The sequence below is a fragment of the Heptranchias perlo genome, chromosome 28, assembly GCF_035084215.1.
Source record: "Heptranchias perlo isolate sHepPer1 chromosome 28, sHepPer1.hap1, whole genome shotgun sequence".
NCBI lineage: Eukaryota > Metazoa > Chordata > Chondrichthyes > Hexanchiformes > Hexanchidae > Heptranchias > Heptranchias perlo.
The window spans coordinates 35,527,188-35,547,833 of NC_090352.1; the positions used below are offsets into that span (position 1 = coordinate 35,527,188).

The 20,646-nt window shown below is 51.0% G+C and overlaps 1 non-coding gene and 1 pseudogene across 1 annotated transcript; both read left to right on the plus strand.

The window, feature by feature from the left end:
* Positions 1-1,726: 1,726 nt before the first annotated feature.
* On the plus strand, positions 1,727-1,920 carry LOC137299303 (small nucleolar RNA U3; annotated as a pseudogene).
* Positions 1,921-10,027: 8,107 nt separating this feature from the next.
* Positions 10,028-10,242, plus strand: LOC137299300 (small nucleolar RNA U3). Its single transcript, XR_010957872.1, has one exon. It is a non-coding gene; the product is annotated as a small nucleolar RNA U3 (small nucleolar RNA).
* Positions 10,243-20,646: the final 10,404 nt, after the last annotated feature.

A 20,646-nucleotide genomic window follows, 5' to 3' on the forward strand; every position in this document is an offset into this window, starting at 1 on the left:
TGTGCTGCATCGAACCCTTTGCCGAGTCCATCAGGAGGGATGCGGGCATAAGAGGGGTGACGATCGCAGGCAGCGGAGGCACTCAGGTCAAGGCCTCCCTGTACATGGACGACGTCGCCGTCTTTTGCTCGGATCAGCTGTCGGTCCGCAGATTGATGAGCATCTGCGAACTGGCCTCAGGGGCCAGGGTAAATCGCACCAAGAGCGAGGCCATGTTCTTTGGGAACTGAACCGACCGATCCTTTGTCCCCTTCACCGTCAGGTCGGATTACCTGAAGGTGTTGGGGATCTGGTTCGGGGGGGCTGGGGCGTGCACCAAGAACTGGAAGGAGCGTTTTTCCAAGGTGAAGCAGAAACTGGGACTGTAGGATCGACGATCCCTCTAGATCGTGGGCAAAAACCTGGTCATCAGGTGCGAGGTGCTCTCGGTGTTGCTGTACTTGGCACAGATCTGGCCCATACCTCGCTCCTGCGCCGTGACAGTCACCCGAGCCATCTTCCGCTTTATCTGGAGATCAAAAAAGGCCCGTGTCCGGAGGGACACGATGTACAAATCTCTGGAGAAAGGGGGGAAAGGCGTGGCCAACGTGGCCCTCATCCTGATGGCCACTTTCGTGTGCGGCTGCATCAAGCTTTGCGTGAACCCTTGGTACGAAAACACAAAATGTCACTATGTGCTGATGTTCTACCTATCCCCGGTGTTGCGAAGGACGGGCCTGGCCACGCTGCCACGGAACACTCTGTCCAGTTGGACCGTTCCGCCCCACCTGTCCCTCGTCGAAAAGTTTATGCAAAAAAACACTTTCGACCACAAGGCGATCAGTAAGTGGTCCGTACGTAATGTCCTCGAGACCCTGTGGGAAAAGGAGACGATGGATCCTGTCAGTTGGTTCCCCGAGCAGACTGTCAATGTCATTTGGCAGAACGCCTCATCGCCAGAACTTTCAAACAAGCACCAAGACATAGCTTGGCTGGTGGTGAGAAGGGCCCTTCCTGTCAGATGCTTCATGCACTCCCGGACTCTCAGCGCCACCGCACACTGTCCCCGAGGAGGCTGCGGTGCAGACGAAACCGTCACCCATCTCCTTCTGGAATGCGCCTTTGCAAGGAAGGTGTGGAGAGAGATACAGTGGTATCTGTCCCAGTTCATCCCGAGCAGTTCCGTAACACAGGACTCTGTGCTCTACAGGCTGTTCCCGGGGACACACATCGAGACAGACATCAACTGCTGCTGGAAGACCATTAACTCGGTGAAAGACGCCCTTTGGTCTGCCCGAAACCTGCTGGTCTTCCAGTGCACGGAGCTGTCCTCGACCGAGTGTTGCAGACTGGCACATTCCAAGGTGCAGGACTACGTTCTCAGGGACGCACTGAAGCTAGGTGCGGCCGTCATAAAGGCTCTGTGGGGAAAGGCAACCATTTAGAGCCTTTCCGCCATTGTATACCGAGGGGCTGCAATCAGGGAAACCCCCCCCTCCCCCGGGCAGAATGTAAAATTCAAATTGCTGTAATGTACCTGTAATGAATCTGTAATCAATAATCTGTATTGAGTATAATGCAATGAGACATCCCAGAGTGTCATGAACTGTAATTATGTCCAATGTGTTCATTGAACTGTACTTGATTTAACCTGCAAATTGTATAATCTGTATTGTGTACGTTTGGAATGTGATATGACAACTGTATTGTATCTTTTGCTACAAATTTTATGAATAAAGTAAATTTTTTGAAAATTTTTTTTTTCGAGACAAATGTGTTTCTACAGTGTTTGGACTCATTAACCACGAGGAGGATTTACGGTGTTCTCTTCTGAGCAGGAAGCAGGTAGTGAGTGCTGCTCTTGGCAGCTGCACTCTACCATTGATGAGTGTTCTTTCTCTCTCATGGAGAGCTGGAGGAAGAGGACACAGTCTGAGTGGTTAGTCTTTAACTTCACAAGAACAGTTTTCTTATATATTTTGAAGTGTTTGTGTATATGGTAGTGAGAAGCTGCTGGTGTTTCACTTGTCCTGATTCTCAGACTGCTTATGATAGCTTTCATCAATAGTAATTGGCAGGCTGTTTTGAAAAAAAAATCTGACATCAATTTTTTTTTCAAAAAATATACTTTATTCATAAAATTTGCAACAGTTCATACAATACAGTTGTCATATTACATTCCAAACGTACACAATTTCGATTATGCAATTTGCAGGTTACATCAAGTACAGTTCAATGAAACACATTGGACATAATTACAGTTCATGACACTCTAGGGTGCCTCATTGCATCACAATCAATACAGGTGATTGATTACAGATTCATTGCAGATTTATTGCGGGTACATTACATCAATTTTGAATTTTACATTCCGCCCGAGGGGGTTTTTCCCTGATTGCAGACCCTCGGTATACAATGGCGGGAAGGCTCTAAACGGTTGCCTTTCCCCACAGAGCCTTTGCGGCGGCTGCACCCATCCTCAGTGCGTCCCTGAGCACGTAGTCCTGGACCTTGGAATGTGCCAGTCTGCAACACTCGGTCGAGGACAGCTCCTTGTACTGGAAGACCAGCAAGTTTCGGGCAGACCAAAGGGCGTCTTTCACCGAGTTTATGGTCTTCCAGCAGCAGCTGATGTCCGTCTCAGTGTGCGTCCCCGGAAACAGCCCATAGAGCACAGAATCCTGTGTTACGGAACTGCTCGGGACGAACCTGGTCAGATACTACTGCATCTCCAGACCTTCTTTGCAAAGGCACATTCCAGAAGGAGATAGGTGGCAGTCTCGTCTCCACCGCAGCCTCCTCTGGGACAGCGCACGGTGGCGCTGAGAGTCCCGGAGTACATGAAGGATCTGACGGGAAGGGCCCTTCTCACCACCAGCCAAGCTAGGTCTTGTCTGTCCTCCTTCGTGATCAAGGTCTCTCCTCTGCTTATGATAGCATTCATCAATAGTAATTGGCAGGCTGGTTTGAAAAAAGAAGCTGACATCAATTGCTGTTGGAAGACCTACAACTCAGTAAAAGACGCCCTTTGGTCTGCCCGAAACTTGCTGGTCTTCTAGTGCAAGGAGCCATCCTCGACCGAATGTTGCAGACTGGCACATTCCAAGGTCCAGGACTACATGCTCAGGAACGCACTGAAGGGCTCTGTAGGGAAAGGCTACCGTTTAGAGCCTTCCCGCCATTGTATACCGAGTGGCTGCAAACAGGGAAAAACCCCCTCGGGCAGAATGTAAAATTCAAATTGATGTCATGAAATGTAATGTACCTGTAATCAATAATCTGTATTGATTGTAATGCAATGAGGCACCCTAGAGTGTCATGAACTTCAATTATGTACGATGTGTAACTGTATTGTTGGAATCATATTCGAACTGTACTTGATGTAACCTGCAAATTGTATAATCTGTACTGTGTACATTTGAAATGTGATATGACAACTGTATTGTATGTATTGTTGCAAATTTTATGAATAAAGTATATTTTTTTGAAAAAAAATTGTCAGGCTGTTACATTACCGTTCATCAATAGTAATTGGGGGCCGCCTACTCGTAGTCGACATTCTGTAGAAGAATGCTCCACTCCGACTGATCATTGTGTACCCGCTGACATTCAAGACCGAGCGGCTGGAGGTCTTCATGCATCTCCTGATGCTACTGCTGACCTCCAGACTGGTTGTTCTTGCCGGACACTTCAACTGCATCATCGATGCGGCTGGACACTCCAGCAGGGCCGACGGAATACTGGACAATACGTCCAAACTCCTGATGGAAGTGGTGAAAGACGCAAAGCTTTGCGACGTTTTCAGCAACCCTGCAGACAGAATGCCGCGGAGATACACCTGGTCCAGGCCAGGGGTCTGACTGTTCCAGGATAGTCTTACTTGAGGTCAGATCCACGGACGTCCAGCTGGTGTTCTTCTCTGACCACTGCCCCCTACTGGCCGACTATTAACCACAGGCGGACCAGAAGTTGAGCAGGAGCATATGGAAGCTGAATATGAGACTGTTCACCCTGGAGAACATCGAGGAACTAAGGAGTGGTTACACAGGTTGAAGGACCGTGAAACCCCTCATTGACTCCACGGTGCATGGGTGGGAAGCGATCAAGGCCAACATCAAGAGGTTCTTTATCCTCAAAGATGTTCAGAAGGCGAGAGAGAGAGAGAGGGAAGTGTCACAACTCCAAAAAAGCATGCAGGATTTTCTCCAGCTGCAGCTGATGGGGGTCGATGTCAGGGAGGAACTCCGAGAGGTGAAGGGCAAGCAAGCCTCGCTCTTCACCTCCGAGGTCTCAAAGATCAACTTCCGGTCCAGGGTCCGCACCGTGGAGCAGGACGAGAAGTGCTTGCGCTTCTTCTTCCAGAAGCTACGCAGAGAAACATCTGTGATCAGTAGTAGTCTGAAAGAGGAAGATGTCTCGCTGACGTCTTCACAGGCCAACATACTGAGGATCAACAAATCCTTATATGCCGGGCTGTATGACGCGAAGCCCACAGACAGCACAGACTCCCAGTCCTTCCTGTCCTCTATGACAGATGTTTTAGAGGACAGCGAGGGGGAGAGCCTTGCACCTTGGACGAGCTGACAAAGGCTTTCGAGAAGAGTAGAACTCCCCGAAGCGACGGCTTACCAGTTGAGTTGTACTTGGCTCTGTGGGACTGGATAGGCCCAGACCTACTGAAAGTGTACGGGAGTATGCTTCTGGCAGGCAGCATGTGAGAGTCCATGAGGATAGGCATTATCACTGTCATCTACAAACGAAAGGGGGAGAGGGAAGAAATCAGAAATTGGCGACCCATTTCCTTGCTAAATGTCACCTACAAGATTCTGTCCAAGGCCATTGTCAAGTCTGTTCTGGAGTGGGTGATCCACCTGGATCAGACCTGCACTGTACCCGGCAGGAAGATCTCCGATAGCCTTGTGCTGCACAGGGATACAATTGTCTACATGCAGGACAGGGGGGTAAACGCCCGCCTCATCAGCCTGGACCAGCAGAAGGCCTTTGACAGAATATCACACACGTGCTCTCCAAAATGGTTTTTGGGGATGGAATCAGCAATTGGATCCGACTGCTCTACACGGACATCCGTAACGCAGTCCTAATCAACAGGTGGGAGTTAGAGAGCTCCGGATCCGATCAGATCTGGAGTCAGGCAGGGCTGTCCTCTCTCCGCCGTCTTGTTTGTATGTTGTATCGAGCCGTTTGCCGTGTCCATCAGGAAGGTCGCAGATATCGGGGGTTGACGATCCCAGGCAGCGGAGGCTCTCAGGTTAAGGCCTCCCTGTACGTGGACGACGTCACCGTTTTCTGCTCCGACCAGCAGTCAGTCCACACACTGATGGACATCTGCGACCGTTTCAAGCTGGCCTCGGGGGCCAGAGTGAACCGAAATAAAAGTGAGTCCATGTTCTTTGGGAGACCTGATCCTTTGTCCCCTTTACCTTCAGGTCCGACTACCTGAAGGTGCTGGGGATCTGATTCAGGGGGCCCCCGGCCTGCACAAAGAACTGGGAGGAGCAGATTGCCAAGGCCAAACAGAAGCTTGGTATGAGGTTGGGGCGATCCCTCTCCGTAACCAGCAGGAACCTGGTGATAAAGTGTGAGGTAATCGTGGTGTTGCTCTAAGTGGCCAAGGTCCGGCCCATTCCCCGCCGTCGCAGTCACCCGAGCTATCTTCCACTTTGTGCGGAGGTCCAAGGTAAAACGTATCCGCAAGACCACCATGTACAAGACCCCAGACAAAGGGGGGAAGAGCGTCCCCAACGTCGCTCTGATCTTGATGGCCACCTTTGTGTGTGGTGCCTCAGGATATGTGTAGAGCCAAAGTACTCAAACACCAAATGTCACTACATGCTGAGTTTCTACCTGTCCAACACACTGAGAAGGCTAGGTCTGGCCACGCTGGCTGAGCAGGCGCAGGACATCCCGCCCAGCTGGACCGTCCACCCCCACCTGACCCAGGTGGAGAAGTTCCTGAGGAGGGACCCCTACAATCACAAGACCATCAGATAGTGGTTGACACGAAACATTCTCAGAGTCCTTCAAAGAACTGAGAGGGTTGACTTGATCAGTTTGTTCCCCGACCAGACGGTCAATGCCATTTGGCAGAACGTCTCGTCACCAGAACTGACCAACAGACACCAGGATGTAGCCTGGATGGTGATGAGAAGGGCCCTCCCAATGTGGTCTTTCCAACACGTACGGAATCTCAGTGCCATCGCGAGCTGCCCTTGAGGCTGCGGGCGGGGACGAGACGAGACTGTCGTCCACCTCCTGATGGACTGCCCCTTCGCACAGAAGTTGTGGAAAGAGATGCGTTGGTATCTGTCCCAGTTCGGTAACACAGGACACCGTGCTCTACAGGCTGTTCCCCGGGGGGGACAATTGTAAACAATTTTACAACACCAAGTTATAGTCCAGCAATTTTATTTTAAATTCACAAGCTTTCGGAGGCTTCCTCCTTCGTCAGGTGAACGATGTGAAAATGAAATCCTCGAAATGAAATCGCATTTATAATTCACAGAACAATGCTTGGTGATTACAGACAGTTTTTTCAACTGCCCGTTGCCAAGGCAATCATTGTGCAGACAGACAGGTGTTACCTGCCAGGTCTCAGAATATACAAATCACCAAAAAAAAACAACAAACAAAAAAAACAGAGATAGAGAGGTAGAAACATAGAAAAGACAGCAACTGACCCGTTATATTAAAAACATATAACATTTATTCGCTGGTGGGGTAACGTGTAGCGTGACATGAACCCAAGATCCCGGTTGAGGCCGTCCTCATGGGTGCGGAACTTGGCTATCAATTTCTGCTCGACGATTTTGCGTTGTCGTGTGTCTCGAAGGCCGCCTTGGAGTACGCTTACCCGAAGGTCGGTGCATGAATGTCCAGGACTGCTGAAGTGTTCCCCGACTGGGAGGGAACCCTCCTGTTTGGCGATTGTTGCGCGCTGTCCGTTCATCCGTTGTCGCAGCGTCTGCATGGTCTCACCAATGTACCATGCTCTGGGGCATCCTTTCCTGCAACGTATGAGGTAGACAACGTTGGCCGAGTCACAGGAGTATGAACCATGCACCTGGTGGGTGGTGTCCTCTCGTGTGATGGTGGTATCTGTGTCGATGATCTGGCATGTCTTGCAGAGGTTACCGTGGCAGGGTTGTGTGGTGTCGTGGACGCTGTTCTCTTGAAAGCTAGGTAATTTGCTGCGAATGATGGTCTGTTTGAGGTTGGGTGGCTGTTTAAAGGCGAGTAGTGGAGGTGTGGGGATGGCCATAGCGAGGTGTTTGTCCTCATTGATGACATGTTGAAGGCTGCGGAGAACATGGCGTAGTTTCTCCGCTCCGGGGAAATACTGGACGACAAAGGGTACTCTGTTGGTTGTGTCCCGTGTTAGTCTCCTGAGGAGGTCTATGCGATTTTTTGCTGTGGCCCGTCGGAACTGTCGATCGATGAGTCGAGCGTCATATCCCGTTCTTACTAGGGCGTCTTTCAGCGTCTATAGGTGTCCATCGCGTTCCTCCTCGTCTGAGCAGACCCTGTGTATTCGCAGGGCCTGTCCATAGGGGATGGCCTCTTTGACGTAGTTAGGGTGGAAGCTGGAAAAGTGGAGCATCGTGAGGTTGTCCGTGGGCTTGCGGTAGAGTGAGGTGCTGAGGTGCCCGTCTTTGATGGAGATTCGTGTGTCCAAGAAAGAAACTGATTCTGAGGAGTAGTCCATGGTGAGCTTGATGGTGGGATGGAACTTGTTGATGTTATCGTGTAGTCTCTTCAGTGATTCCTTGCCATGGGTCCATAGAAAGAAAATGTCGTCGATGTATCTGGTGTATAGTGTTGGTTGGAGGTCTTGTGCAGTGAAGAAGTCCCGCTCGAAGTTGTGCATGAAAATGTTGGCGTATTGGGGTGCGAATTTGGTCCCCATGGCTGTTCCGTGTGTTTGGGTAAAGAACTGGTTATCGAAGGTGAAGACATTGTGATCCAGGATGAAGCGGATGAGTTGTAGGATGGCATCCGGAGATTGGCTGTTGTTGGTGTTGAGTATTGATGCTGTCGCAGCGATGCCGTCATCGTGGGGGATACTGGTGCCGAGACGTCCATCGTGGTGAGAAGTGTTCCTGGTTCAACTGGTCCGGGGTACTGAGTTTTTGTAGGAAGTCTGTAGTGTCGCGACAGAAGCTGGGGGTTCCCTGTACGATGGGTTTCAGGATGCCCTCGATGTATCCAGAGAGGTTCTCACACAGGGTTCCGTTGCCTGATACGATAGGACGTCCGGGTGTGTTGGCTTTGTGTATCTTTGGGAGGCAGTCGAAGTCTCCCACGCGGGGAGTACGTGGGATGAGAGTGCGTAGGATGCTTTGAAGGTCTGGATCGAAGGTCTTGATCAGTATGTTGAGCTGGTGGGTGTGTTCTTTGGTCGGATCTGCGGGTAACCGTCTGTAGTGTTCCTGGTTGTCCAGTTGTCGATATGCTTCTTTGCAATAGTCCGTTCTGTTCTGTATGACTATGGCTCCTCCTTTGTCCGCTGGTTTGATGACGATGTTGCGGTTGGTCTTGAGAGCGTTGATGGCGTTGCGTTGTGCTCGGGTGACATTCTGGACTGTCTTCTGAGTGCGGCTGATGAATCTGACATTGACGCATTTCCTGACAGCTTGAGCATACATGTCCAGCTGAGGGCAGCGACCCTCCGGAGGAGTCCAGTTTGACTCTTTCCTCTTCGGTTGCTGTACCGCGGATCCCTCTGTCTGCTGTTCCGGATCGTCGATTGTCTCATTGGGTTCGCTGTTGAAATCTTGGGGTTTGTGGTAGAATTCCCGGAGCCTCATTCTCCTGATGAATTCCTCTGTGTCCGCCGCGAGACTCGTGGGGTCCATTTTGGTAGTGGGGCAGAAATTGAGCCCTCGGCTGAGAACTTCGATTTCGTCTGGTTGAAGGGTGTGGTCGGACAAATTGACGATAGACTTCCCTGTGGTTGGAACCGTGGTACCAGGGGAAGCTTGGTCGATGCTGGTGGTGATGCCGAGTTTCTCAAGCTTCCTGCTCTTGGTTTTCATGTAGGCAGCGTAGTTCCGTTGCCTCGTCTGTTTGGCGGTATAACGTAGCTGGTCTGCTGTGTCCTGAGTACAGGTTGAGAGTATGGACTCTATCTTGGTTTCGAGGTTGTGGCGTCTGCTGTAGAGTTGGTGTATGAGATGGTTGCGGAGTGTGCGAGAGGTACGGCGGCAGAGTCTCTCAGCGTAATCCCGGGGGGGACACCGAGACAGATATCAACTGCTGCTGGAAGACCATCAACTCGGTGAAGGAGGCCCTTTGGTCCACCCGAAACCTGTTGGCCTTCCAGCTGAAGGAGTTGTCCATGACCGAGTGTTGCCGACTGGCACACGCCAAGGTCCGTGAGTACGTGCTGTGGGACGCACTGAAGCGAAGCGTGGCCTACGCAAAGGCTCTATGGGGAAAGGTCACTGTGTAAGGCCACTCCATTTTGCATTGTACAGAATGTATTAGAAGATATGTACTGTGTACGATCTGTATTGTATTGGTTTCAACTACGTTGCTTGAAATTGTGTCTTTTTACATTGAACTGTGTGTATCTTTAAATTTTATGAAAAAAGTTTATTTTGAGCTAAAAATAATTCCCAAAATGTGGACTTCAGTTTATTTTTACCAACCTAACCCTTGGGGTCTATGCAGTAACACTTCCTGGTTAATATTTGACTGACTTATTTAGATGACGTACAGTGTCACACTGAGTGGTGAATATGAAAAGCATATGTCACGTGACACTGCCTGCTGGGTTGTCAGTGACACATTTCGTAGCTTTTGATTGGTGAATTGACTGTGTTATGAAAATTAGAGCTCACTGATCTGATGGTTCCAATGTTACATGTGAAAAAAAGAATCCTTTTTTGGTATATTTATTTTGGAATACAGTCGTTGATTGAATAATAGGCAAATACATAAGTAAAGAAAACTATAATTTAGAGATCATGCCTATGACTGTGATGTGTATCCCTGGTATTGCCACCTGAGCTTGTGCTCATATTTTTTTAAGACTATACTTTTAGGGATCATTTCTATAGTTTTTTTCTGGAGAAATGTGTTTCTAGAGTGTTTGGTCTCACTAACCACGAGGAGGATTTACAGTGTTCTCTTCTGAGCAGGAAGCAGGTAGTGAGTGCTGCTTTTGGCAGCTGCACTCTACCATTGATGAGTGTTCCTTCTCTCTCATAGAGAGCTGGAGGAAGAGGACACAGTCTGAGTGGTTAGTCTTGAACTTTACAAAAACAGACTTATATATTTTGAAGTGTTTGTGTATATGATAGTGAGAAGCTGCTGGTGTTTCACTTGTCTTTTGCTTGGATCACCTGTCAGTCCGCAGATTGATGAGCATCTGCGACCAGTTCGAATTGGCCTCGGGGGCCAGGGTAAATCGTAGCAAGAGTGAGGCCATGTTCTTTGGGAACTGGACCGACCGATCCTTTGTCCCCTTCACCGTCAGGTCGGACTACCTGAAGGTGCTGGGGATCTGGTTCGGGGGGGCCGGGGCGTGCACCAAGAACTGGAAGGAGCGTATTTCCAAGGTTAAGCAGAAACTGGGACTGTGGGATCGACGATCCCTCTCGATCGTGGGCAAGAACCAGGTCATCAGGTGCGAGGTGCTCTCGGTGTTGCTGTACGTGGCGCAGGTCTGGCCCATACCTCGCTCGCGCGCCGCGACAGTCACCCGAGCCATCTTCCGCTTTGTCTGGAGATCAAAAATGGACCGTGTCCGCAGGGTCACGATGTACAAATCTCCAGAGAAAGGGGGGAAAGGCGTGCCCAATGTGGCCCTCATCCTGATGGCCACCTTTGTGTGCGGCTGCATCAAGCTGTGCATAGAACCTCGGTACGCAAACACAAAGTGTCACTACGTGCTGAGGTTCTACCTGTCCCCGGTGTTGAGAAGGATGGGCCTGGCCACGCTGACACGGAACGCTCCGTCCAGTTGGACAGTTCTGCCTCACCTGTCCTTCGTGGAAAAGTTTGTGCAGAAAAACACCTTTGACCACAAGGCGATCAGCAAGTGGTCCGCACGTAACGTCCTCGAGACCCTGCGGGAAAAGGAGATGGTGGATCCTGTCGGTTGGTTCCCCGAGCAGACTGTCAATGTCATTTTGCAGAACGCCTCATCGCCAGAGCTTTCAAAGAAGCACCAAGACCTAGCTTGGCTGGTGGTGAGAAGGGCCCTTCCCGTCAGATCTTTCATGCACTCCCGGACTCTCAGCGCCACCGCGGGCTGTCCCCGAGGAGGCTGCGGTGGAGACGAGACCGTCACCTATCTCCTTCTGGAATGTGCCTTTGCAAAGAAGGTCTGGAGAGAGATGCAGTGGTATCTGTCCAGGTTCGTCCCGAGCAGTTCCGTAACACAGGATTCTGTGCCCTATGGGCTGTTCCCGGGGACGCACACTGAGACGGACATCAACTGCTGCTGGAAGACCATCAACTCGGTGAAAGACACACTTTGGTCTGCCCGAAACTTGCTGGTCTTTCAGTACAAGGAGCTGTCCTCGACCGAGTGTTGCAGACTGGCACATTCCAAGGTCCAGGACTACGTGCTTAGGGACGCACTGAGGATGGGTGCAGCCGCTGCAAAGGCTCTGTGGGGAAAGGCAACCGTTTAGAGCCTTCCCGTCATTGTATACCGAGTGGCTGCAATCAGGGAAAAACCCCCTCGGGCAGAATGTAAAACTCAAATTGATGTGATGTACCCGTAATAAATCTGTAATGTATCTGAAATGAATCACCTGTATTGATTGTGATGCAATGAGGCACCCTAGAGTGTCATGAACTGCAATTATGTCCAATGTGTTTCATTGAACTGTACTTGATGTAACCTGCAAATTGCATAATCTATATTGTGTACGTTTGGAATGTGATATGACAACTGTATGGTATGTACTGCTGCAAATTTTATGAATAAAGTATATTTTTTGAAAAAAATACTTGTCCTGATTCTCAGACTTTTTTTTTCAAAAAATATACTTTATTCATAAAATTTGTAGCAAAACATACAATACAGTTGTCATATCACATTCCAAATGTACACAATACAGATTATACAATTTGCAGGTTAAATCAAGTACAGTTCAATGAACACATTGGACATAATTACAGTTCATGACACTCTGGGGTGTCTCATTGCATTATACTCAATACAGATTATTGATTACAGATTCATTACAGGTACATTACATCAATTTGAATTTTACATTCTGCCCGGGGGGGTTTTCCCTGATTGCAGCCCCTCGGTATACAATGGCGGGAAGGCTCTAAACGGTTGCCTTTCCCCACAGAGCCTTTGCGGCGGCTGCACCTAGCTTCAGTGCGTCCCTGAGCACGTAGTCCTGGACCTTGGAATGTGCCAGTCTGCAACACTCGGTCGAGGACAGCTCCATGCACTGGAAGACCAGCAGGTTTCGGGCAGACCAAAGGGCGTCTTTCACCGAGTTAATGGTCTTCCAGCAGCAGTTGATGTCTGTCTCGGTGTGCGTCCCCGGGAACAGCCCGTAGAGCACAGAGTCCTGTGTTATCTGTGTTGAGTATGATGCAATGAGACACCCTAGAGTGTCATGAACTGTAATTATGTCCAATGTGTTCATTGTACTGCACTTGACGTAACCTGCAAATTGTATAATCTGTATTGTGTACGTTTGGAAAGTGATATGACAACTGTATTGTATGTACTGCTGCAAATTTTATGAATAAAGTATATTTTTTGAAAAAAAAACAGAGTCCTGTGTTACGGAACTGTTCAGGACGAGCCTGGACAGATACCACTGCATCTCTCTCCAGACCTTCCTTGCAAAGGCGCATTCCAGAAGGAGATGGGTGACGGTTTCGTCTGCACCGCAGCCTCCTCGGGGACAGTGTGCGGTGGCGCTGAGAGTCCGGGAGTGCATGAAGCATGTGACAGGACGGGCCCTTCTCACCACCAGCCAAGCTATGTCTTGGTGCTTGTTTGAAAGTTCTGGCGATGAGGCATTCTGCCAAATGACATCGACAGTCTGCTCGGGGAACCAACTGATAGGATCCATCGTCTCCTTTTCCCGCAGGGTCTCGAGGACATTACGTGCGGACCACTTACTGATCGCCTTGTGGTCGAAAGTGTTTTTTTGCATAAACTTTTCGACAAGGGACAGGTGGGGCGGAACGGTCCAACTGGACGGAGTGTTCCGTGGCAGCGTGGCCAAGCCCATCCTTTGCAACACCAGGGATAGGTAGAGCATCAGCACATAGTGACATTTTGTGTTTTCGTACCAAGGGTTCACGCAAAGCTTGATGCAGCCGCACACAAAAGTGGCCATCAGGATGAGGGCCACGTTGGCCACGCCTTTCCCCCCTTTCTCCAGAGATTTGTACATCGTGTCCCTCCGGACACGGTCCATTTTTGATCTCCAGATAAAGCGGAAGATAGCTCGGGTGACTGTCACAGCGCAGGAGCGAGGTATGGGCCAGACCTGTGCCAAGTACAGCAACACCGAGAGCACCTCGCACCTGATGACCAGGTTTTTGCCCACGATCGAGAGGGATCGTCGATCCCACAGTCCCAGTTTCTGCTTAACCTTGGAATTACGCTCCTCTCAGTTTTTGGTGCACGCCCCGGCCCCCCCGAACCAGATCCCCACCACCTTCAGGTAATCCGACCTGACGGTGAAGCAGACAAAGGATCAGTCGGTCCAGTTCCCAAAGAACATGGCCTCGCTCATGGTGCGATTTACCCTGGCCCCTGAGGCCAGTTCGAACTGGTCGCAGATGCTCATCAATCTGCGGACCGACAGCTGATCCGAGCAAAAGACGGCGACGTCGTCCATGTACAGGGAGGCCTTGACCTGAGTGCCTCCGCTGCCTGGGATCGTCAGCCCTCTTATGCCCGCATCTCTCCTGATGGACTCGGCAAAGGGTTCGATGCAGCACACGAACAAGACGGAGGAGAGAGGACAGCCCTGCCTGGCTCCATCTTTAATCGGGAAGCATTCTGATTCCCACCCGTGGATTGAAACGGCGCTACTGATGTTTGTGTGGACCAGTTGGATCCAATTGAGGATTCCCTCCCTAAACACCATTTTGGAGAGCACGTCCATCATGTACGTGTGGGATATTCTGTCAAAGGCCTTCTCCTGGTCCAGGCTGATCAGGCAGGTATTCACCCCCCTGTCCTGTACGTAGGCGATCGTATCCCTGAGTAGCGCCAGGCTATCAGAGATCTTCCTGCTGGGCATGGCACAGATCTGATCGGGGTAAATTACCACCTCCAGGGCTGACTTGACCCGATTGGCGATGACCTTGGACAGAATTTTGTAGTCCACGTTAAGTAGTGAGATGGGTCGCCAATTTTTGATTTCTTCCCTCTCCCCCTTCCGCTTATGATGTGGAGATGCCGGTGATGGACTGGGGTGGACAAATGTAAGGAATCTTACAACACCAGGTTATAGTTGGACTATAACCTGGTGTTGTAAGATTCCTTACATCCTTCCGCTTATAGATGAGGGTGATGATGCATTTCCGCATGGAGTCTGACATGCTGCCTGCCAGAAGCAAAATCCCGTACACTTCCAGCAGGTCTGGGCCTATCCAGTCCCACAGAGCCGAGTACAACTCCACTGGTAAGTCGTCACTTCCGGGACTTCTACTCTTCTCAAAGGAACGGACGGCCTTTGTCAGTTCGTCCAGAGTTTGCTGTTGATCCAGACTCTCCTGCTTGCTGTCGTCTAAAACCTCCGTGATAGACAACAAGAAGGACTGGGAGGCCGCGCTGTCTGTGGGCTTCGCGTCGTACAGTCCGGCATAAAAGGATTTGCAGATCCTCATTATGTCGGGCTGCGAGGATGTGACCGAGCCGTCCTCTTCCTTCAGGCTGCTGATCACAGAGCTCTCTCTGTGCACCTTTTGGAAGAAGAAACGCAAACAAGTCTCGTCCTGCTCCACGGAGCGGACTCTGGACCGGAAAATGATCTTGGAGGCCTCGGAGGCAAAGAGCGAGGCTTGCTGGTCCTTCACCTCTCTGAGTTCCTCCCCGACATCGATCCCCATCGACTGCAGCAGGAGAAGATTCTGCATGCTTTTCTGGAGTCGGGATGTTTCCCTCTGCCTCTCTCTCGCCTTCTGAACACCTTTGAGGATGAAGAACCTCTTGATGTTCGCCTTGATGGCTTCCCACCAGTGCATTGGGGAGTCAAAGAGGGGCTTTACGGTTCTCCAACCTTTGTAATCCCTCTTCAGTTCCTCATTGTTTCCCGGGTCAACAGTTTCACGTTCAGCTTCCATGTGCCCCTGCCCACTCTCTGATTGTCCTGTAGGTGACAGTCGGCCAGGAGGAGGCAGTGGTCAGAGAAGAACACCAGTGTGACTTTGGTGGATCTGACCTTGAGCTTCGGGGACACAAATGGGAAGTCTATCCTGGAATGGATGGACCCGTCTGGTCTGGACCAGGTGTACTGACGCGCCGCTCCATCTGCAGGGTTGCTGAAGACGTCGCACAGCTTGGCGTCTTTCACCGCTTCCATTAGGAGTTTGGATGTTGTGTCCAGTTTGTTGTCGGCTCTGTCGGATCGTCCAGCCGCATCGATGATGCAGTTGAAGTCCCCGCTGAGAATGACCGACTTGGACGTGGCCAGCAGCAGTGGGAGCTGCTGGAAGACGGCCAGCCGTTCGCTGTTTAGAGTCGGGGCGTACATGTTAATCAGCTGGAGCGGAGTGTTTTTGTACATTATGTCTGCTACGAGAAGTTGCCTCCCCGCAGCAGAATCCCCAGGCTAGAGGCACGGCTGTCATTGCCTCCCGACCAGACCGACGGCCCGTGGGCCCACCGCTGCGACCATTGCCGGTAATTGCTGAGGTGCACACTCCTGCAAGAACAGCAGGTCGCTCTTGACCTTGGCCAGGTAGTCCAAGGGTCGACACACATCGTGTAGTGCATTTAACGCTACGCACGTTAATGGATGCGACTTTCAGACCCATTTTAACAACAGTTTAAAGTCTCACCCAACAGTCCGTTTGCTGTTTCCAGCTCTTGGCCGTGTCTCTGCATGCAGGTGATCTTTGCAAAGTGTTCCACGTTCCCTGAGTTAAGGTACGAGTCCTGTTCTGCCTCAGAGAGGGGGTCGTAGTTCCGCCTGGGTGACATCGGCGGCTTGGTGTCAGGGGGAGGGCCCGTGCGATCCTCGATCGGCTGGGGCTCCTCGTTGTTGCTGCTCCCGGTTTCCCGGAGCTTGTATGCGCTGGGCACTTCACTGCTCCCGGCATTCCGGAGCTGGAGGGTGCTGGAGGCGTTGTCACTTCCAGTGTTCTGGAGATGGGGGCTGTTGATCCCGTCGCTGTCGCCTTGTGTATTTTTACGCTTTCGATGTGAAACCTGGCTGCCTTGCTTCTGTCGTCCCTCCTCGTCAGACGCGGGGTAGTCGCTGCAGTCCGACTGCGACTCGAGCGCTCTTTTACCCCCTGGTTGCAGTGTCAGTAGGGGCTCGTTTCTTTTCCTCTGGCTTTCTTTTCCTGTTTTTTTTGTTGACAAGCTGCCATTCTCCCTCTGCTGCCTCCTCGTCCATGGACTCTGTCGTCTGGTGGGGAGGCTCGGAGTTGGATGTCGAGGTCTGGCAGTTTCCAGCCTGACTCCTTCCTCACTCCTTGTCTTCCTGGGTCAGGGTCTTTTCGGGGGGGGTCGCAGCAGGGCGAGGGTTCTTGGCCTTCTTTGGGGCAGCCTTGCTTGTTGCCCCCTCCTCCTCCGTTGTGTTGCTCTTGGCCGCCTGGGCGTAGCTGAAGCTGCGTTTGGGGCAGGCCCTGTAGAGATGGCCTTCCTCCCCGCACAGGTTGCAGCGCTTGCTCTCCTTGCATTCCTTACTCTGGTGCCCTTCCTGCTTGCAGTTCTTGCAGACAGTTGCAGTGCCGGAGGCCGCCATGAGGCCGGATTTGCCGCAGGTGCGACAGACTCTGGGTTGCCCCACGTAAATGATGTACCCTCGACTTCCTCCAATGGCAAAGCTGGAGGGGGGGTGGAGGATGTTGCCATGGGCGTCCACTCTCAACGTTGCTGTGATCTCTCTCTTATTGGTCCAGATCCCGAAATTGCCGTTGGTGTCAACGCTGTTCTCCGCCCCGTTGACGTATCTGGCGAGGAAGGTCAGCACATTGATGACCGGGACGTGTGGGTTGTACATGTGTACAATCAGCTTCCAATTCCTCTGCGTTGGGAGGGTGAAGAGCGGCTCCCCAGTGAGAATCGCCAGCGGTCCTTCGCTCCCCTTCTCCTTGAACACCTGAAGAAACTTTTGGCATCCAGCAATGGTCTTGAAAGTGACATCGAAATATCCGCTTCGAGGGAAATCCTGTAGGCAGAAGATGTCTGTTGCTTTGAATCCACAACTGTGCAACAAAACTTGTTTCACAAAAAACGCACGATCCATCGGCGTAACGCTTTCAACTGTCTTCACCGTCACCCTGACGGTGTTTCGCACACCATGGCCGAGTCCCTGGTTGCCCTTCACTGCCATTGCAGTATTGATGGAGCCCCTATGCGAATGTAGGGGCATAGCCAGCACACAAAACGACCTATCGCTGCAAAGTGAGCACTTCGCAAGCACATAAGATCAAAGCCGGCGTTCTGGTTAGCTCAGATCTAAGGTTGGCTCTAAAAGGTCCGATTGATTGTCCGTCCTCCTTCGTGATCAAGGTCTCTCCCCTGCTTATGATAGCGTTCATCAATAGTAATTGGCAGGCTGGTTTGAAAAAAAAATCTGACATCAACTGCTGTTGGAAGACCTACAACTCAGTAAAAGACGCCCTTTGGTCTGCCTGAAACTTGCTGGTCTTCTAGTGCAAGGAGCCATCCTCGACCGAATGTTGCAGACTGGCACATTCCAAGGTCCAGGACTACGTGCTCAGGGACGCACTGAAGCTAGGTGCAGCCGCCGCAAAGGCTCTGTGGGGAAAGGCTACCGTTTAGAGCCTTCCCACCATTGTATTCCGAGTGGCTGCAATCAGGGAAAAACCCCCTCGGGCAGAATGTAAAATTCAAATTGATGTCATGAAATGTAATGTACCTGTAATCAATAATCTGTATTGATTGTAATGCAATGAGGCACCCTAGAGTGTCATGAACTTCAATTATGTACGATGTGTAACTGTATTGTTAGAATCATATTTGAACTGTACTTGATGTAACCTGCAAATTGTATAATCTGCACTGTGTACATTTGACATGTGATATGACAACTGTATTGTATGTATTGTTGCAAATTTTATGAATAAAGTATATTTTTTTGAAAAAAAATTGTCAGGCTGTTACATTACCGTTCATCAATAGAAATTGGGGGCCGCCTACTCGTAGTCGACATTCTGTAGAAGAATGCTCCACTCCGACTGATCATTGTGTACCCGCTGACATTCAAGACCGAGTGGCTGGAGGTCTTCATGCATCTCCTGATGCTACTGCCGACCTTCAGGCCGGTCGTTCTTGCCGGACACTTCAACTGCATCATCGATGCGGCTGGATACTCCAGCAGGACCAACGGAATACTGGACAATACATCCAAACTCCTGATGGAAGTGGTGAAAGACGCAAAGCTTCGCGACGTTTTCAGCAACCCTGCAGACAGAATGCCGCAGAGATACACCCGGTCCAGGCCAGGGGTCTGACCGTTCCAGGATAGTCTTACTTGAGGTCAGATCCACGGACGTCCAGCTGGTGTTCTTCTCTGATCACTGCCCCCTACTGGCCGACTATTAACCACAGGCGGACCAGAAGTTGAGCAGGAGCATATGGAAGCTGAATATGAGACTGTTCACCCCGGAGAACATCGAGGATCTAAGGAGTGATTACACAGGTTGGAGGACCGTGAAACCCCTCTTTGACTCCACGGTGCACGGGTGGGAAGCGATCAAGGCCAACATCAAGAGGTTCTTTACCCTCAAAGATGTTCAGAAGGCGAGAGAGAGGGAAGTGTCACAACTCCAAAAAAGCATGCAGGATTTTCTCCAGCTGCAGCCGATGGGGGTCGATGTCAGGGAGGAACTCCGAGAGGTGAAGGGTCAGCAAGCCTCACTCTTCATCTCCGAGGTCTCAAAGATGAACTTCCGGTCCAGAGTCCGCACCGTGGAGCAGGGCGAGAAGTGCTCGCGCTTCTTCTTCCAGAAGCTACACAGAGAAACATCTGTGATCAGTAGTCTGAAAGAGGAAGACGGCTCGCTGACGTCTTCACAGGCCAACATACTGAGGATCAACAAATCCTTATATGCCGGGCTGTATGACGCGAAGCCCACAGACAGCACAGACTCCCAGTTCTTCCTGTCCTATGACAGATGTTTTAGAGAACACCGAGGGGGAGAGCCTTGGACCTTGGACGAGCTGACAAAGGCGTTCGAGAAGAGTAGAACTCCCCGAAGCGATGGCTTACCAGTTGAGTTGTACTCGGCTCTGTGGGACTGGATAGGCCCAGACCTACTGGAAGTGTACGGGAGTATGCTTCTGGCAGGCAGCATGTGAGAGTCCATGAGGATAGGCATTATCACTGTCATCTACAAGCGGAAGGGGGAGAGGGAAGAAATCAGAAATTGGCGACCCATTTCCTTGCTAAATGTCACCTACAAGATTCTGTCCAAGGCCATTGTCAAGTCTGTTCTGGAGAGGGTGATCCACCTGGATCAGACCTGCACTATACCCGGCAGGAAGATCTCTGATAGCCTTGTGCTGCACAGGGATACAATTGTCTACGTGCAGGACAGGGGGGTAAACGCCCGCCTCATCAGCCTGGACCAGGAGAAGGCCTTTGACAGAATATCACACACGTGCTCTCCAAAATGGTTTTTGGGGATGGAATCAGCAATTGGATCCGACTGCTCTACACGGACATCCGTAACGCAGTCCTAATCAACGGGTGGGAGTCATAGAGCTCTCCGATCAGATCTGGAGTCAGGCAGGGCTGTCCTCTCTCCGCCGTCTTGTTCGTATGTTGTATCGAGCCGTTTGCCGTGCCCATCAGGAAGGTCGCAGATATCAGCGGGGTGACGATCCCAGGCAGTGGAGGCTCTCAGATTAAGGCCTCCCTGTACGTGAACGACATCACCGTTTTCTGCTCCGACCAGCAGTCAGTCCACACACTGATGGACATCTGCGACCGTTTCAAGCTGGCCTTGGGGGCCAGAGTGAACCAAAATAAAAGTGAGTCCATGTTCTTTGGGAGACCCGATCCTTTGTCCCCTTTACCGTCAGGTCCAACTACCTGAAAGTGCTGGGGATCTGATTCAGGGGGCCCCCGGCCTGCACAAAGAACTGGGAGGAGCAGATTGCCAAGGCCAAACAGAAGCTTGGTATGAGGTTGGGGCGATCCCTCTCCATAACTAGCAGGAACCTGGTGATAAAGTGTGAGGTAATCGTGGTGTTGCTCTAAGTGGCCAAGGTCCGGCCCATTCCCCGCCGCTCCGCCGTCACAGTCACCCGAGCTATCTTCCACTTTGTGCGGAGGTCCAAGGTAAAACGCATCCGCAAGACCACCATGTACAAGACCCCAGACAAAGGGGGGAAGAGCGTCCCCAATGCCGCTCTGATCTTGATGGCCACCTTTGTGTGTGGTGCCTCAGGGTATGTGTAGAGTCAAAGTACTCAAACACCAAATGTCACTACATGCTGAGTTTCTACCT